At 41.2% G+C, this 17,518-nt stretch overlaps 1 protein-coding gene across 2 annotated transcripts in view; it reads left to right on the forward strand.

Annotated features, from left to right (window-relative positions):
• LOC119648807 overlaps positions 1-17,518 on the forward strand; it is a 100,434-nt gene that overhangs the window by 47,668 nt on the left and 35,248 nt on the right. For both annotated transcript variants that reach the window (XM_038050656.1, XM_038050657.1), the window contains one exon: positions 2,644-2,770. The gene's annotated coding sequence lies outside the window, so the exon portion shown is untranslated. The remainder of the gene's footprint in view (positions 1-2,643; positions 2,771-17,518) is intronic.

A 17,518-nucleotide genomic window follows, 5' to 3' on the forward strand; every position in this document is an offset into this window, starting at 1 on the left:
TTCACCAAATATAATCTTGTAGGGTATCAAATGGAAGGTCTCGGTTACTATTTTACAGAGAACATTAGAGGGACTTAACAACTTAACAAATCTCCGAAACAGAGGTTGAATGAGAATGCAATCGCTGACGGCGTATTTTGACTATGCAAATCCAACACTAACCAGGTTTCTACTAGAAAAAATCGTAAACTACTTTGGAAACAATCGTGCAAACGACCCTTGCATATCCTTCATAGCTTATATGGTTGCCAATACCTACTAAATGGGGCATAGCGCATCCACCTACACACCATAGTTGCTGGTTTGCCGAAATCTGCTTCAGACCTCACTAGGGCGATGTTTGGACAGTGCAATGGATTCATCGGTCTTTCTCGATGTGTGACCTATTCACTTCTACTTCCGCTTTCTGATCAACATGTGTGCCGGTATCTTGCCTGTGCGCTGACCACTTTATTCATTCAAGCGATGTTAGTGCGCCGAGTGACATCAAGTTCGGTACCATCGACGGCAGGAATGTGACTTCCTAGATACTCCAATTGGAATAGAGGCTCAGTTCCTGAGGACACAGATCGTAGTGGTCCATTGTATTTTCCCTAACGGAATATTCCAAATCAGTTTACGAATCGCAAGATTATCGTTAGTATATGAAATATTATCGTCCGCAGCTGAGTACATCAGTAGTGCGCATCTGATGCCTGATATATTCGTAAGTGGGGTGTTCCGTGCGCTCTGCTTTCTTCTTTTTGGATGGACACGTATCGTCTTGTAGTACTTCTATTCTGAACATACCAGGTGGGCTGAAATGTTTGTAGACTAATGCACAGATTGCGCTACTTGTATTAAATCCATATGATTTTCAGTCAACACTAACCTTCAAAAGGCACATGTGCAAATTTGACAGCTGTCTATTAGTTTGTAGGATAAAGCATTTTGAGTGAAGCAACTTTTGTTAGTTTCAAGAAAAGGGATAAAAAGGAATTTCATGTGTGTTGATAGAGCATTGCTTTTTGGCGAAAAAAGTACTGTTGAAGCCGAGCTTTGGGTTGATGAACATTATTTGGACGTCGCACGAAGAAGGTTTGCTAAGTTTAAACGAGGCGAAATGAGCACCTAGGACGATACACGCAGTGGACGCCCCAAAGAGGCGGTTACCGACGAAAACATCTAAAAATGCCATAAGGACCGCGAAGTGAGGTTAATCGAGATAGCTGAGGCGTGCATGAATGTTTCGATATGTGAACGCTGCACGCGAACTCACAACCGACCAAAAACAACAACGAGTTGACGATTCTGAGCAGTGTTTGAAATCTTCCTTCATAAAACAATCGAATTTATGCGTCGATATGTGACAAGGAACGATACTTGGTTCCATTATTTCACACCAGAATCGAAACGATCGTCCTCTTGAGAAGTCAACAGCGACTATTACATAACGTTATTGGAGCGTTTTAAGGATGAAATAGCGTAAAAGGGAAGTGCTGTTTAATCAAGACAATACACCTTGTTTAAAAATCAATGAAAAGGATGGGATCTTGCATAAATTGGGCTTCGAATTGCTTCCGCATTCTCCAGATGTGGCCCCAGAGAGTTTTTTCTGTTCTCAGACCTCAAGAGAATGCTCGCTGGAAAGAAATTTAGCGCCGATGACGAGGTAACCTCCGAAACGGGGGCTAAAGACAAATCATACTATAACAAGTCGGGAAACTGGAAGCTCGGCGCTTCAGGTATGAAAGGTTTTGTTTGTTTCTTCTCTGAGTATATTTGAGTGCAGAACTATCTCATTTGCATGTAGCCTGTTATGTATATGCATTTAGCATGTCAGACTTTAGTGTGATATTGATAGTTAGTTACAGTAAAATATACTATTATTATTTCAATTTGAGTAGTAATAGAGGTAGCTTCATGATTTTTTTCCATATTTTTGGGTTTGGTAGTTTCTGAGAATAGGGATCCATTCGACGAACGAAATCATCACTTTCGACCACCACACTCCCGGCTTTCAATGTCAAAATTAAGACCGACATCGAGAAGTACTAATCAAAACCTTTCATTTGATACCCAAAATGACTATATTCGGTGAAAAAATAATCTCAACGTAGAAAGATGTTACTCACTGCATGTCTGGGCGGTCACAGTTCCCACCTTCTCATCAAATTTTATGTCAATCGGTATACCTGTTTCTGAGAAAAGTGCGTGTGACAGACAGACAGACATTGAATCGATTTTAATAAGGTTTTGTTTTGCTCACAAAACTTTAAAAATGTAATGACTATAATAGTTGTATCGCCCTCGAATTGGAATAATAAAATCAAATTTTATCAAAAAGTTATTGGGTGTTGCTGGTGTTACACTGCCTATATCTTTTTTAAACCTTTTTCGGTTTGTGATTGCCGATCAACACATATCTGATCTCACAGGCTGCCAGCAAAACAGTTCCGTTCACGTCTCCAGCTCTCCTTTCTTGCGCTTTTCCCTTTGAAGATGGTGGAGAATGTTTTAATATTTAGAATTTGTAGTTCCTCCACCGGTGCGAAGCCACATACATAAACTATATTTTTGCTATTTTCAAATGAAAAGTCTAAATTAAGAAAGAGTTTTCATCCTTATTCCCTGGACTAATGATATATATATTTTTTCTTTCAGGTTCTATTTCGGAAACAGAAGCGAATTCAACTGGTAGATAAATGGATGAATATTGCGAACAATAATGTATGATTGGCATCAATTATTATTCGATATTTCTTCAGACGTGATATCATCCTAGCATAAGGTGAGATTTCTTATTGTTGCTTCTACTAACCTATTAATTGTCATTAATTTATTGTGTCGACGAATAAAGATAGATAAATTTAGTTATGCATTTCGTCTCTACTAATATTCGAAAAGAAGATGAGTTGAAATTGGGTAGGCAGCAATATAACACCATGTTCAAAACTCGGGTCCTTTTTCCTTCTATTGGTGGAATTAGATTTTTCTCCAGAATGTTTTTATTATCATTTGCTCTAAGGTAGTAACGAGGCAGTAACCTTGTCGTCCGAATCAAAACCAAGCAGTTGAAGAGAACCTCCACCTAGTGGCATCGGGAAAGGCTTTTTTCACATTGACTTGCTGATTGGGATACAGTAGGCGAATGCTTCAGGGCCTAATTAGGGCGATCAGATAAGTTTGCACATAGATTCATCTGAAGGGACTTCGACCACAAATCATCACCGGGATAGCCCCCCTGAGTTATGTCTCAGAAGAATCTCTAGGGGATGTGTTCTCACTCGGGTTATTAGTGGTTGATTCCCTAATGGGAGTTTCAAGGGGGTTGTGGTTAGTTTAAACGGACAGAGACCTTCGGACCTCAAGCAAGGAGTTGCGCTTACAACTCGGGTGATGTGCTCCTTAGTTCGATAGAGATTTGGGTAGGGTTTGCATCCGTTAGTATAAATGCTGAGCCACACACTCAGTATAGGCTGGTATCATTATTGCTAGTCACACCACGGCTCTGATTGTGGTCACAAAATCAATTCCGTATTTTTTCGATCGAAAATGGCTTTTTTGGCAGGTTTTTGAACACATAAGTTACCTTCCTGCAGTCTTTGTAAAACCGTCTGCGTGCTCCATTCTATTCTATCTTCTTGTACAAACATTCTTCTAATATGTTGCGCAGACGATCCTGCAAACATATTTTTTTTACTAAGCGATATTCACCAGCAGTGGTTTTTAAGACTCTTCCGTATAAGACTTCAAAAATTTGTTTGTTATAGATCTACTACAACTACTTTAGTTCACAATAGCAGTCCACATGTTGTACTCGAAAAAATTTCGGGATTTCACAATAATTCGATGTAGTTGTTTAGGATAAGCGGGATTCTAAGTCCACATCCACATGATGGTAGACCGGACCAAATGGGGAGCAACTTACTCCCATGTTTTTTGGTCCACGGATCCCTAGTTTGAGGCATAGCACCCAAGCATTTAAAAATCAAAAAACCAAAAATGATTGACGGTTTCGTCCAGGGCAGAGGCAACTCTTCAGACGCTGCCTCACCTCTGCCCTCGGAGCAGCGTGACCGGAAGTGACAACAGGTGGAAAAACGCTCCCTTAGCTTAAATTCAAGAGCCCCTTAATCCCAACCTTTGCACTTGAGCAACATTCAGCAAAGCCGCAGTGCAGATATGTTTTCCTTTAAAAGCCTTTTCGATGATGTTGGGGATACTCTACACTTGGTCTATCGTTGGGTTTTTAGTCCCGAGGGTAAAATGATAGCTCAGAATACAATTGTGCTCTCTAATGATTTTGTTGAATGGTATTAGTTGCAAATTTTGCTTTCGGGCATCACAAAAAGGACAAGTTGATTTTTATTCTGGGTCCTCTTGCACTGATCACTCAACATCGTTTGGGTCATTTTGGAGCAGTATGCGGAGTTTAGATACCTGCTCCATCTGTTCTCCATCGATTTTGAAAGGGCGTTTAACAGCGTGAATAGGGAGTGTATCTAACATGCTCTATGCAGACATTCTGGAAATATTAATAGTTAGGGCGACATATGATGACACAAAATGTCACGTGCTACATCGATATAAAATATCAGAGGAGTCTGTCAGGGTTGTATCTTGTCTCTGCTAAAATTTCTTCTTATTATTGATGATCCTACGTTGCCGGAAGACGTGAAGGACTTCAATGGACTATATGGTTTTTTCTCAAACACCCCGTTTATGCTGATGACGCCTGAATGCTCTCGCACCGAATCATATATTTAAAATAGGCAAACCGAGCTGTACTTAGATACACACCAGCAAAACCAAGTTTCTCAGCCTGGCTGATCATCACACTTTTCCTATTTGTATTTATGGGAAGGTCGTTGATTTATAATATTTTATTCTCTTGGTAGCACTGTTTCTGCCCCGAGTTTCATGTTATCCAATGGACTAACAACGCTAGATCCACCTTCAGTATTTTGTCTAAAACCTGGAAATACAGATACCTTAATATCAATATCAAGTCGAGGCTATTCGGGGCCAATATGGCCTTTGTGATGTTATATAAAAGCAGATGTGCATGGAAAGTGTTATTCAAAGACTGCAAGTGGTCACTACCATTTGTTTCCGCCGTGTCATCAGTAGGAGTGGCAGTGGATAGGTCACACTTTCAACTTCAATTATGTAAAAGTGGCACTCTTTGTTTAGAAACTGTTGGATAAATCCGTTAGTGATCTATTTACTTATTCAAATAATGACAATCAAAGGAGTAGATATTAACAGTTCCATCAACAGATTTCACATGCTTTATTTAAAAAAAAAACCTTGATTCACATGCTCTCCAATTGATTGAAAATTATCATTGCCCTTCGGGGAAAGAATAATTAAATGTTTATCTATTACGGAACAAAGTGCAGATAAAATCTACCGTATGATTAACATTTTGTTTCACTAATTTTCATTTTACGATCTCTTATTGGAGGTTTGCTAATTTACGGGAAAAATAGAAATTTGCATTATCGAAAAGTAGTAATTTCAAACTTTGGCGTGCAAGCGAAATGCAACGGTTGTATTGTTTAGAGGTAACTTAATACAAAATTTCGTCAATGAAATTCGAAATTGTAGTCGTACCATGACCTACATGAAAAAACATCAACTTTTACTTTTAAGCTTAAGGCGGTTTCTTGCTGTTATTATGTTAAATGTGCAGCTTATTGTGTCCGCTTTGTATTCACGAACTCAGAAACACAATGAAGTGAGGCTATTAGCAAATTTTGCAATTAATTTCACTGTCATGGACCTTTGTTTATAATCTATGCAAATTTTGGGGAGATTGAATACTAGGTTTTCTGCAGGAGAACCTCCAATGTTAGTACCCACTTGCAAGACAATATGGACATCTAATTTGATTACTTCAATTTATACTCAATATAAGACATATGATAAGATACTTTAGTTCACTTAATTTAGTACAAGAACTAGTTTGTGATATACTGGTTCACATAGACGAAAAGGCGCAAAACTATAAAAGCGCAAATTGAGAACATACATATAAGAGCACGGAAGACATCTCCGGGACAATGGAGCCATTAACCCCATCTTATCCAAGACAAAGTCATCTACTGTGTTATATCCCCCTCAGTCTCATTTCGTTGTCAATTGAGATATTCAGAATCAGTAGTGTCACTTTTATGGAGAAACTAAAGTCGTGATGCAGCCAAGAAGCAAGACATAAGAAAAGTGGATGGCGTCAGCCAAACAGCTCCGTGGGACGATCTCCGCACATATTATTGTCTTCAATTTTTTTCTTGATTTCTCGACTTCTTAATGGATCTCGGCCAAACTCTAGAAGATGAGAAATGATTTTTAGAGGAAAAAAAAATGTTTGTGTGCAGTAATTAACATTTCCTTGGAGAGGTTTTCCGGTCGGGCATGAAAGGTTAAAATCGGAAAAGCCAAATTGAGAAGGTAATAGCGTATTGGATATGAAAATAGTTCTCAATTCTCGAGGGAAATCAAAATAAATATGCCAAATTTATCTGTAAATATGGTCGTCACGTTTCAATAGTATCTTTTTGCTGTATTAGAACGGATATTCGTAACTTTTTCCAGTATTCTTGTGACCTAAGGTTATTCATGCGGAGTTTGAGAATGATATATCCAATTAAAATTATTTTCGAAATAAAACATGTTCACGTGAGCTGAAAATATTTATGGTTTTAGATGAAGAACGTGTGCGAAGAACCTTCCCAAGTCTAGTTCAAAGTGTCATAAAATATATGCAGAAATAATTCTCGTTTTTTTAGCGTGGTTTGGGGTTAGTTGTGAATTCAATCAAATTCGCGAGCTAATTACACATTTATTTCAAACCAAAATACAACAAAATCTTCTTCTTAAAGTACACCACATTAATTAGATCCAGTTTTTCCAGATCTACATTTCTGAGGAAGTTATTATCTCGTTTATGGTATTCTATTCATCGCATAATATTCATCTTTTGGACATCGCTGCAACTTTGTAATCCACTCGAATTTTTAACCTAAAAGCGGCGAATTTGTTTCTTTTCTATTCTTCCTCTTCAATACTGAGTATTTAGTTTCTTAGATATCGGAAACTCGTAAGCTTATATTGAATGGAATTATGCATCAACCCAGTTTCATCAGCCACATGAGAGGTCAGATCTTGAAAATATCTGAAGATTTGCACGTATTGCATTTTACATTATTCTCTTTTTAGATTGGTTAATTTTTTTGCTTCCAGCTGGTTGATTCAGATCCAGGGTAAATGCGAAATGAGTTTTAATATCAAAAGTATAGAAAACCTATGTTTCACAGTGCTCTTGAAATTGTAATAAATTAAAATCTTACTTTCATCAATCGTACTGTTGGGATAGGGCAGAAATGGTTGAACCGTTTGGGCGGCACGCTCAAGGTCATCCTCCACTGGGTTCCCGAGCATAGGAAAAGAGGAGAATGGGCGGGCTGACGGATTGGCCAGGCGAGGCTCTGCTCTTGGCAGCCCTTCGGTGAATACAGTCGATGTTTCGCTGGCGGCTGTCAGGGGCGGAGTCTACTCGCACTACCTGGTAGCCGCGGGCCTTAGATGGCGAAGACTTCCGAGCTGTGCCAAGTCAAGGAGAATTTGACCCGCTTATAATGTAGCCCGATCACGAGAGCTCCTCTGCCAGACGCGTGCAAATGCATTCAAGATTACAGCGGTCTACACGGGGCACTGGCCCAAACCATTCTTTGGGGACCTCAGACAGATATCTAGCTGCTTTCCTTCGTGAATGGTATGGGCTGGCTTTGAAGATCCGAGCCGACTCTGCCTCCCTGCTCTCGTAACAGTAGTCACCGTCTTAGGAGTTTGTGGCATCACAGGGCTAATTGGGTTTCTGGGAGCGGCAACTGATACCTATCCTACCTACTCCATGATTCGTCGTATCTGTCGCACGCATTCTATTCAGGAAGGTTTACACCTATTGGCGCGAAAATTGAAGGGCATATGAGAACTACACACAGTATTTTATTTCGTACTACTTTTAGAAAGTTTAGCATCCTCCTTATAATGTCTATCAGTCGGTATGGTGACGGGTTTGACGATTGTTTATTTGACTTCGGTAACAAAAATAGTTTGTGTCTTTTCTGCCAAGCACGTTGATAGGTCAACTGGGTGTTCCTAACAGTGAGCTCGAAGACCCTACTAGGAATAACACTCTAATCGGAAGGTTCTGATATAATTCCTACTTTCCGCCAAATTTCGGCCAAAAGCATACAGTTCGTAACTTCACAATCTCACCAATAGTTTGACCGCTTATAGATGAGTACTTGCTGCTGTACTTTTTTCGAAGCTCAGTTGTAATGCTATTTATATGTTACTCTTTTGGGTGGTGTCGGCAGAGAGTGAAGTGCTCTATCCAGGGCGGACATTGCGGACATTAATAGCTATTATCAGGGTAACATAGGTATGACACTGAACGCTCTCTTTGATTCATGAAAATTAGTCGAATGCTTTGGTGTTGGAGAAGAAGAAAGGAAGCCGCTACGAAAAATTTGCATATAAGGTTAGCGTTGTTTATAATGATATATAGGGTTGCCATTTATACCTTAGTGGTGTACAGTGCATCAATCACACATGCGCGCCGCCGCTCTACTTTTCTGTGCCAAGTACCCTTGTGTCCACTCATCAGCCATCCTGGTAGAGACGATTCCACTGTATGGCATAGCCAGAAATGGAATCGTCGCCTCTTGTTTATGTGTGACCTGTTCACTGCCACTGCAGCCTTCCCATCACACCGCGTACGGATGATAGGTCTGTGCGCCGACCAAGTACTTTTGTTGAAATAGTATCAAGCTAGCGTACTTCGATGATACGTCGGAGACATGTGTTGATGAAGGCTTATACCCTTCGAGTGACAGTGGGGTCCACTTTCCATGTGCTACTCCCACATAGCTACCTAGAAAGAACACTAATACAAAACAGTCTCTCCCGTCAGATAACATCCCGTTTCGTGCCACTGTCGGCAGAAGCGAAGCTTCCTAGATATACAAATTAAGCAACGTCTGCCCATTAATGAAGATAGGGAGAGTGTCAGATTGTGAACCTTGGTTTTGTTGGTGCTATCTTCAGTCCAACTCTACCTGTCTCTTTCCAAACCTAGAGGCATTTAGCCAAGGTCCATGTCCTGGTGAAAGAGGAAACTGATATGATCAACGTAGTTGAGGTGTTTGATGGAAGATTTCATGGTCCATTGAAGTCTTCCATCGGTAAAAGAAGAAGAAATAATGTCGGAAAGATGCAACCCTGGCGGATTCCGCTTTGGACCTTAATTCTTGTATCGCTGCAGTAAGTGACAATCTGCGCCACTATATGTCGCTTTGATAATAGCTAGTTTATGTTTATGGTGGCATCAAACTTCATGCCGTTCGAAACATTAAAAGTGCTATTTTCTATAAAGTCTAAAAATGCAGCAGTCAAGTCAAGGTTATACCGCGCCAATCTTCTCACTATGCTGAACTAGAGGCATTTATGGGTCAGATGCCCGTCATTTCTATAAACGCAAACCTCCTTTGCGACATGGTCATCGAAAAGCAAATTGCCTGATGGTCACTGCGAGTATAATAGTGCTTATTGGTGATCACGTGCGTCTATTGATTCCGAGCTCGCCCCTTGGAAAGTGAATATATTTTCAGTGTTTACAAACACCTAATCTAGTTTCGTAAAACCCTGGTGCAGATTGGAACTGAATTGCCCAAATTCAGGACGCAACTGTTAAAATTATCAGCTATGATTTTGGGCTTTTAACTTTTTTTAACAAGCGAAATTAATAAATCTAACATTTCTTCATATTGAGGTACCGTTGCGCGAACATAACATCCACTTTCATGTTTGACCTAGGCTACGTGAAGGCTCACAGATTACAGCCAGGATGTTGTTCGCATTTTTCAAAAGACGAGAATAGGTCCACTTTCAATGTATGCATTCAGGATTAGCTTTGCATTTTTGGATGTGACTTCCTCCACATTTTCTGCATCTTTTTGGCCGGTTGCATTGATCGATGTTCACTGCCTCTAAGGGGGAGATATATCTAGTAAACGACCAAGCCTATTTTCACTTTGCCTCCTTTTAGCAGTTCGACCGCGATTTCTGGCGGCAAATCGATGGTTGCGCTTTGTGTGTACGATGCAGTTGCATCGAATGTAAGATATTTATTCTCGGCGTGACTTTCATGCCTGACACTGTTATACAGAATGGTGCACATTTTAGGTTTTCCTTATGAATTCGGACGACTCTATTTTCCTTCCAAGCAGAATCAACGATGATCTATCCACATCTGGACACTGTTCCGCTGTTTGGTTTTCAGTTCAGGATGATGTCCTACATATTTGGTAGTTTCTCGAGAGCTCCATAAACTCCCTTTCAATGTGTTTGCCATCAGGAGACATCGCAGAGTACCTAGCCCTAGCTCCTGCAATAACTTCCGGTTAGATGTAGCCTTTTCATTTTAAAGTGTCGTAGAGCGTTTTTCTGCACTTTTATATTGAGTATTTTCGAGAATGGTTTACTCTTTCCAAACCACCTCTTTCTACAAAGAACTTGTAGCATTAGGTGCATCGGTGGCCAAGTAATCCACCAGGAAGGCATTGCATTGAAGGTATGCTAAGAGGCGGGAGTTTGCTTGCCCAATCCCAGAAGTTGCTAGTATTGGAGTTCCGAGCACACATTCGGTAATCTGTAGCGCATGCCGTCCATAGTCTCCGTTTGCCCTGCGGAAAGAAAAATGGCTCCTCCAGCGTAAACAGTACACCACGCAGCAACTTTGAGCGGGTTTAATGGTTCTTCGTGGGATATACAGGGATTTTCGGTGCACCTGAAACGATTATTTTGTTTATCCACGTAACCGGCAAAATGAAAAATCACCATTCTCCTCGATGAGATTCAGAATGGCTTGAGCGTAGGTTAGACGCGTTTGACGGTCGACAGCTAACAGCTGATGCACTGGAATGTATGATGATAGTCCCCATATCTCCGATAGATTTTGTTGATGGCAGTGAGCAGAAGGCTTTTCACTTTATTTAACCATTTTATGGCTGCAGTTTCATATCCTTCCATATTATTGTGAGATTTAATCTTAAAGACGACTTGTTCAATTGTACCCAGCGTCAAGCTCTCCAGCTTGAGAAGATACTGAAGTATTTCCTCGTTGCTCAAGTTCCTGTCACTTGGCGCAATTGTACTATCGTTTTCCCCATCCAATCTGTTTATTGAAAATTCAGTCTGTGGACGCCACTATCCATCGGCAGAAGGCGGACTCTTCGTCCATCAAACAGAACCTCAATAAGAATAGCGTTATGGTCGCTATCGTAAGGAAGAGTCTATAGTTTCCGTTGAGGATTCCTAAAATTAAAGTTCAGGCGCGCGTCAGCAATGCACAAATCCAGATAGGAATTTGCCCTGGGTCACGTTGAACTCTCTGATCCGTATATTTGCATTTATACTCTATCTAGTATTGCTCTATCCAAGTTTTGAGGAATACCCCTCTGGGATTGTTTGTGGCGTTTAGCCATGTTGTTCCAGCGTCTTCAAGGCTAGTGGCCAGGAGCCGCAGCGCAGTCCAGGAAATCTGCGACGAAATTTACGCTGCGCCAAAACAACAAACAAATTCAAATAATTAATCCGCGTTCTTGCGGAGGTTCATTGCTTGTTGATTTGTATTCTGCGTTTGTTTAATTGACCGAATTGACAATTGGCGCCATTTGCAAAAGTTGTAGCATTCTCCAATAGAGTGATTACTTTTGCCCCACCTTGAAGAAACCTTTAACTAGTCGTAAGGGCCCGGAATTGAAGTTTAATTCTCAAATAAAAATGCATGCTTTATTTCATACTCTGAAACTTGTCAATTTCAAAGCATTTCTGTTGGGCCAATTTTGGAAAATGCATGTCAATTTTCATTCAATTCTAAGTTCCTAATCGGAAATACGTCCCACCGTTGCATAGGAAACCGTTTGCACCTTCCTCAATTAAAGCCATCAAGGAGAATATGATGACGGTAACGTTAGCGATAAAAGGTAAAAGTTGGCGTTTGGTTTTGTTTCCTTTACGTGACATGCTTGTCTCGGGTGCTTCTCGACTACGTCACAGATAAATGAATAGATTTTCTCCATTCCCAACATTTCACACATGCTAGTGGGCTATGGAGTAGATGGGAAGAAAGGTTTGATATATTCATTGCCCATTCACACACGATAATGAAACTCTTCACATATGAACGTATCTGCATAGTACAGCATGTAACGGGGCGCTTTCAATCAGGGCATTGCTCTAAATTTGTAACTCGGTCACGTCCCATGAATAATTCTTTCGATTCTTCATGAAATTATTTATTATCTGTCTAACTCGTTTCGGGCTTCGGCTATAAGCGATTCTACTGTCTGCTGGCAGGTAGTATGCATGCGTGGAATAGATGCAGCGCAGTAGGTTTTCCCGTTCCTATTTCTATTATATTCTTTTCTATTCTATTATCTCCCCACACTGCTAAGCGGCTGCCTTGGTCTTTGACACGATGCAGAGTTATTATTCTAGCCTTGGTCTTGCTTTATCGTTGAATCGCCATTAGTACGCTATCATCGTTTTATAGTGGCCGCGGCGGCAGTACGTAAATGGAAGGCAAAGGTCAGTGTTTTTTAGTGCCCCCGGTATGACAATAATATCATTTCCGCTAATTACGAATTTCGGTTTTTCAAAAGAGTTGCTCCAATGTTTGATATTGAAATAGCGAAATAATGTTGACCGCACAATCATGAAATGGAAAATATCGGAAAGTGGTTTTGCATGCTCTGTACATTATGCAGACCTTATTTGCTTTGTTTTGAAAATGAATGCAAAGTACCTCAACATTGGGGTGACTGGGTTAATAGGGACAAACAAAAATGATTTAAATGCATGAAAATTGGCCTTTGATCTGCTGAGTTGCATGGGCCTATTGAGTAGGCCTGTATAAATATTCATGAGTGGCTCATAGAATGGAATCAAAATAGACTATCGTCAATTTCGAAGCACAAAGAAGATGAACATTCATTGCAGTTCGTGCTTGATTAGGGAATTTTGAATTTTCCAACAGACTCAGGGGAATGCACATAAATTAACCTGGGATCCAGTACTTTTTTTTGTGAGGAGGTGGAAATCTTCAAAAGACACTGGTCTGGACACACCAGCGTGTAGGATTTTTACCCACTAAAATCACTCCCGACTCCCTTCCTGCTCCGCGGAACCTCAGGGCTGTCCTCTTGTAGACTGAACTCAGTTTGGTAGCGTTGCCTGACATCCGCAACGCCTTTGTTCAAACTGGGGTTGCATAGAGCATGATCGAGGTCACCACGCTGGCTATAAGCAACCTAGAGGTATGCCGTGGTCCTTCCACGTTCGGCATTATCCTTGCCAGGGCCATACTTGCGTTTGATGATTTCTCGCAAACATACCGCGCATGCTGATTATAGCTAAGCTTCCTGTCCACAACCACCCCCAAGTATTTGATGGTCGGCTTGGAATTGATGATATGATTCCCGATTCTAATACAGGCGTAATTTCTCTTCCGGCCCTTAGTGATGTTTCTGTTTTCCTCCGGCAGTGTCAGACCAGAGCTCTTTAGCCAACTTTCAACAGCACCGATTGCCTCGCTTGAATATAATTCAGCATCTTCGAGATGCTTTGCGACAACAACCAGCGCTATGTCGTCAGCGTAACCCACCACTGTGGCTTCCCTCGGAAGGGGAAGATTAAGTACATCGTTGTACATGATGTTCCACAGTAGCGGGCCCAATATGGAGCCCTGCGGGACACCCGCGGAATCAACGTACTTCTGGGGTCCGTCATCGGTGTCATACCAGAGCTTCCTTTCAGTTAAATAACTATCGACGATAGCAGCGAGATAGCCGGGAATACCAACCTTCGCTAAAGATTTCGGTATTAGATTCCAATTGGCCGAATTGAATGCATTTTTCACATCCAGGGTTACTACCACGCAATATTTGCTGATACTACCCTTTCCATGAATTGCATCTTCGGCCAAGCCAGGAACCAATTTGATCGCATCAGTGGTTGATCTGGCTTTACGGAACCCATACTGCCATCTGAAAGACCGCCTTGGCTCTCAACAACCGCGAGTAATCTATTATAGATTACCCGCTGGAAGATTTTCCCCACAGTGTCCAAACAACATATGGGTCGGTATGAGGCCGGTTCATCTGGAGGTTAACCTGGCTTAGGCAGAAGTAGCAACTTCTGCCGCTTCCATGCCGTTGGAAATATTCCCTCGGACATGCACGCTTCGAACAACTCAGCGAAAATGTCCGGTCTAGATTTCACTGCAAGCTTAAGGGCCTTATTCGGTACTCCGTCCAGTCCCGGCGATTTATTGTCTCCTATTCTACCGCAGATATCCAACAGCTCGTCTCTGGTGACTGGCGGAATTGCCGTCACACTCAGAGGGGGTTGGAAAGTGTCGGTGCTCTCCTCTTGCTGGATGATTTTCAGCAAGAGGGTGGGACACGTGATCTGCGAAGATGAACGGCCTCTGAATCGTCCCATCACGATTCTGTAGGCACCCCACTCAAGGGCCCCACCGTTGAAATCACCTTTGGACTTCATCCCCTTGCGTCGACAACAAGATTATCAAGCATTTCCTCGAATTCAGACAGTGTCAGACTTGGTGGGGCTTAGCAGCTGTCTACATATACACCACTTATTTTTGCCCACACAACGCCACTGGCTGCCTGACTTGCAGTACATTGTATGGTCTGTCGACCACAACCCCATATCGCCACTCCGCCAGTCGAATCTGTGGCCCATATGCTACCGTGACGGTTTCTGTGCGGCTCAGATTCGAACGTGGTCTGCTCAAGTAAATCCTGAGCGACCCTGCAATGATTGAGGTTTATTTGAATAAACCTCATTTTCTCATTGCAATGAGCGCCTTCCTAAAATCCGGACATTTACTACTTCTGGCAATATGCCGGTTATCTTGTCCCTCCTTCACCTCACACAATAGGCATTTGTGGTCCTTATTGCACTCCCTGGCAATATGGTCCTTCTCCCCACACCTTCTGCATCGATGAGGCATTTAAAGCACCTCTTTAGTGAAGTTTGTTCTCTTAAACGGCAGACAACCCATCCAATCCGAACTTTTCCGGCCGCCAACAACTTCTGGGCTGCCTTCGCTGGTACTCGTATTGTGGCCGTTCGAGTACCTCCATAGGCTTTTCGTAAACTCACAATAGACTGCTCGGCAAGTTCTTCCAACTTGAATTGCTCCTTCAGAGCAGTACAAATTTCTCCTTTCGATGTCAATTCATCGAGATCCTTACATTGTATGTAGATCTCATGTTTTTGGGCACGCACTGCGGCATTTTCCCCAAGTGAGTTTTTCACCTGAGTGCGAAAGTCATCAGTTTTACCCACGCTGGATATTTTCAGCTCGAACATGAGATCCCCTTTCTGGGTTCTTCGGATTCGGTTCACATTTCCGCTCATATCTTTTAGATCGGGATCTGCTTTTACCTTTCTGAGTATCTCCACGTAGGACAGATTGTCCTTACTGGACGGGACGGGTTCGCACTTTTGCTTTTCCTTTCGTTTTTTGCGGATCCATCGTTTACGTTCGTCTTGGGCTTCGCAACGCTAGTCGACTTTTCTACATTTGCTGTACGCTTTCCTCCTTCAGAGCTATTAGTGCTGGTTTTCAGAATTTCCTGTCTGCCTTTTTTCTCTTAGGCGCCTGCTGATTATTTAAAGGATCCCCCTCTTTTTCACGTACTTGTTTATTTCGCCGTGATTCGATGGTAGTGCGGTTAGGTGTCACTTGGCTTGTGACACTGTTGGTGCAGCGGAGTTCGGCGTATCCTTATTATTCTTTTCCTCCATCTGCGATCCATTATAGAGGACTCTAATAGCCCTCACCATATTCCTTATGGCTTGGTGCACGTTGTGCCCCAAGCTGGGTGAAGGGTAATTTCTCCGGATCGAGACTCTGTTCCCTATAAACCCCGGCAGGGGTACTCCTTTTATACGCTCCTTCACTTTTGACGTTTATTGATCTGGCCTGTACTTTATCCTTCATCGTCTCTAGCGTTGGTGGAGATGTCAATACTGGAATTTATTAGAATCTACCTTGTGAATAGATACTCATGGAACCATAAGTGGGTATAAAAATTCAGTTTGGGCAATCTGTCAGTCAAATTAATTTCATTGTTCATTGAAGAATAAAACCCACACCTATAAACTGTACTTCTTCAGTTATCTTCTCTATTTTTCATTGACCTATAATTAAATCTTTGAAACCAATCTTACATGATATATCCGCAATCTTCTTTTGTTATTGCCGCGTGGATCCTAACACTTCATCGTAATTTTTCTCCATTCTTCTCAAATGTAGATAATTGATGATCAGTGATCATTTCTTCAATAGATTCGATTGCTAAACACGTCAATTTCTAATTTTCCATCCGAAGACTGATGTCCAACCATCAGATCCTAATGGAAACTAATCAAATTTTCAAATCACTTACGAAAATACCATTTGAGTGCTTTACGGTTTACAACCGTCCAGAAATAGAAACGAAACGACATTAAGAAAAATGAGCCCAAGTGAGTAATGAGTGAATGTTGCTTCTTCGGTAAATCTCATTGATTTCGAGTTACCGTACAGGGAGAAGATGCTCCATCCATTTCGAACTATTTCAAAACATTCATGGCCCAAACTGTATGTTTCAGTTAAGAAACGGTGGAGTTCAACCATTATGAGAAGCCTCCTAAGACAGTTTAGCCACACCAATTTTATGGTTCTTAATCTTAAGATGTTTAGGCTGCGCTCTCTGCTTTCACAACTTTGATTCATAAGAAATGTTTTGAATGTGCATTACAGCCTTCTATAAACTTGTCTAGTCTTGTAACGAATAAGCGAAGTCATTGCTCCACGTGCATGGCTAGTAAGTATCTCAAAGAAAAGATAGGGGCCCGAAAAAAAGTGCTTTTATTAGCCATTAGACGTGGGACCTTACGCAATAAAGACATGATTTGTTGCATGATTTCTTCTTTCTTCTATCTCGTTCCACTTGCAAGTGTTATGACCTTCACTGGGAGAAGTGTAATGTATGATCGTGTCATTAAAGCGTACACTTAATCTTTGTGGGAATCGTGTATGTCTTTGATGTTGGCCTTATATGATATATTTTTATTGTAAGACTATCTATGATTGATGATTTATTCTAATTTGTTAAGCTCATTATGGATTTTATTTGCTGGCAATCACTTCCTAGGAAAGAAGTTTAACATTTGGCCCTTCTAGTGACTCACCGTCCTAAATTAGATACGATATTGAAACTTATTTCTGCTAGTGACCACCTGGAGCAATTGAGATGTATTTTTTCCAAAACTTGAATCAGTGCTAATGCGATCATGACTATTCGACCATTACTCGAACAAAAAAGTCGCTCATAAAAAAAAAGTTTCAATATAAAGTCAATTTTCAATCTCAGAGACCATGACAAGTAGAATT

Source organism: Hermetia illucens, chromosome 2 (assembly GCF_905115235.1).
Source record: "Hermetia illucens chromosome 2, iHerIll2.2.curated.20191125, whole genome shotgun sequence".
NCBI classification, from domain to species: Eukaryota; Metazoa; Arthropoda; class Insecta; order Diptera; family Stratiomyidae; genus Hermetia; species Hermetia illucens.